This window comes from Octodon degus, unplaced genomic scaffold (genome assembly GCF_000260255.1).
Source record: "Octodon degus isolate 3935 unplaced genomic scaffold, OctDeg1.0 scaffold00015, whole genome shotgun sequence".
NCBI lineage: Eukaryota > Metazoa > Chordata > Mammalia > Rodentia > Octodontidae > Octodon > Octodon degus.
In genome coordinates, this window is record NW_004524591.1 from 7310089 (window position 1) to 7312952 (window position 2864).

General features: G+C 46.5%; 1 pseudogene; it reads left to right on the forward strand.

The window, feature by feature from the left end:
• The first annotated feature begins 528 nt into the window (after positions 1–528).
• LOC101579771 overlaps positions 529–2864 on the forward strand; it is a 63395-nt pseudogene continuing 61059 nt past the window's right edge.

Genomic DNA, 2864 nt, shown 5'->3' on the forward strand with positions numbered 1-2864 from the left:
ATGGAATGGGCAAGAAGAACCTCCATATGCGCTGTCAGGTGCAATGCCCTGGATTAGGAAGATGGAATGGCTAGGGAAGCAATTTAGGGAATTACATCCCATAGCAGCCTAAAGCAACAACAGGGGTGGACTGAGTTGAAAGAAGTCCTGTGCCTTGATAATTTTTTTTTCTTTGTATCTTTTTTTTTTGGGGGGGGGAGGGTCTACAGGGTGTTCAGGGTCTCACTACTAAATCGGACTCGTAGTGATCTGCCTGTTTACAGCCTCCCAAGAGCTGGGATTACAGGTGCGAGCCACCACACCCAGTCTCAATTGCAGTCAGCGTGCCCCAGGAGTGAGGATCGAACCCCCAGCCCGTGAGCCAGCTTGCAGGAGCTGTAATCCGCTGAGCTATTAGGCCGGCCCCTATGTACCTTGATGATTCTGATCGGCTCTGGACCTCTGGCGTCTGAACTACAGAAGGGAGGAGCAGCTTCTCTGCGACCTGCGTTGACTTCCCTGCCTCCCTCCCTGCGTCCATTTCCAACCATGGGGACAAGTGCAGCCAGAGGGAGAGCGCCGTTGGTGCCTTTAGCGTCCTTTTGTGAAACACGCAAGGCTTTAGAAATCCAAGAAACAAAGAGGGTGGGGTGGAGAGGGCGAGGCCGTGATTATCAAAACAGTGGGATGTTCTTGTTCTTTCCAGATATAAACTGCCTACTGGGGCCTCTAGGAACCTGAGATGGAAATTTGGAATGGATAGCGGTGGTTCACGAAATTTAAATTCCGACTGGAGAGGGTTTTGTTGTAAACAGGGCAGCAGCTCCCTGCAGTTGTTTGTTAAGACGCTCACTAGAGGGCGCTGCCGTTCAACAATTGCTCCTTCAGGGGCGGCGGCTCCCCCAGCTGTTTTTTCCCAGCCTGGATCAAACTGCAGAGACTTTCCTGAAGGTGAGACCCTGCCACGTGGTGAGGAAAAACCTCAGCAGAGAGGCGCGTTTGTCGTCTTAGCAAAGGGTAGAGTGACTCTGGCATCGTAAATGGCCACACCATAAATCCCTTTGCTGCAGCGCTAAGAAGTATGGGAATCGAAGCGCACTGTGGGTCGGTCAGCGGCAGGATGAGGCTGGACTCGAGAAGCCCTCCAGCTGCGCTCATGCAACCTAAGGCGTCCTCTGGGAATGTGCGGGAAGTGGACCGCTGTAGGAGATGCAGAACAGTGCAGTACCTCTGGGGTGACCCGGCCTCGGGGGGATAGCTAAGACAGGCCAAAGAGAAGCAGTTTTTACCTTGTAACATTCTGTCTGGACAAAAGGAAAGTTTGTGATCAAACGTCACAATTATGCTGGCTAGAGCCTAAAGAACGGTTTCCAAAATACTTTGGAAAGAACCCTTTTAGGTGACTCTTAGTATATAATAGTATAAAAGTCTCAAAAAAAAATAGTATAAAAGTCTCATTGGTCACTTACTATAAAAATGCACATTGAACTCTACCTCTTTTGGAGATTCAGGTTAATAGTTGGATAAAACAGAATGTTCTCACTGGCAATAAACACTCCAAAAATTAAATTAGAAAAACAATTCCATTTATAATAGCATCACAATCAGTAAAATCTCCAGTATTTAACAAAAGCACTCCTAGAGTTGTATACTATAAAATGTGAAACATTCTTGAAAGAAACATTAGAACAATTAAATAAATAGGAAAGTAACTCAAGTTCACATATTGGAATATATTGTTAATATTTTACAGACTGGTTGAAATAATCGTCTGACCTAAATTGATCTATTTACCCAACACAGTTCCTACGAAAATCTCAACTATTTTTTAATAGGTCAGTAGGTTAATACTAGAATGGATATGAACATGTAAAAAGAACAATACTGTCTTAGTTACTTTTCTCATTGCTGAGAAAAAATACCTGATATCAAAAATTAAGGGAGGAAAGGTTTATTTTATTTTATTTTATTTATTTTATTTATTTTAGGGAAGGGTCTACAGGGTGCTCAGGGTCTCACTACTAGGTCAGACTTGTAGTGATCCACCTGTTCACAGCCTCCCAAGAGCTGGGATTCCAGACACGCGCCACTACACCCAGTCTCCATTGCCGGCTCAGCGTGCCCCGGGGGGCACAGATCCAACCCAGCGGCTGCACTCTGCCTACGCAGGAGCTTTAGCCCGCTGAGCTATCTGGCCGGCCCAGGAAAGGTTTATCCAGCTCATAGTTGTAGAGATTCCTGTCCATAATCCGCTGGCTCTAAGGTAGAGTGGCACATAGCAAAGGGACAACAGTTCATGGTGGCAGAAAATACCAAAAGCAACACCCAAGCTCAAGACAATTGTCTTTCTGTCCCTTATATTGTATCCAGTCTATAGGGATTAGGGCAGTGACCTTAATACAGTAGATGGACTAATCCAGCTACCACCCACCCTTAATCCCAGCCTTGCACTGTGAATCAATCACACGCTCTAGGTTCAGCCACCTCTGAAAAAGCTCTATGACTGTATGAGGCCTCATGGAAGTCTAGACACGAACAATGACACCCTCACCAGAATAATCTTGAAAACAAGGAACAAAATTGGAGATACTACCCTTCCCAAATGCAAAACTTACTGCAAATTAGAGTGATCAATATAGACAATAGAGGGCCGACCAAATAGCTAAGTGGATTAAAGCACCTGCAAGCGGGCACAGGGGCTGGAGTTCAATCCCCAGGCCTGCCGTGCCGGCCCCGCCCCTGGGAGCACTGAGATGGCAATTGAGACGGGGTGTGGTGGTGCCCACCTGTAATCCCAGCTCTTGGGAGGCTGGAAATAGATGGATCACTATAAGGCCGATCTAGTAGTGAGACCCTGAACACCCTGTAGACCCTTCCCTAAAATA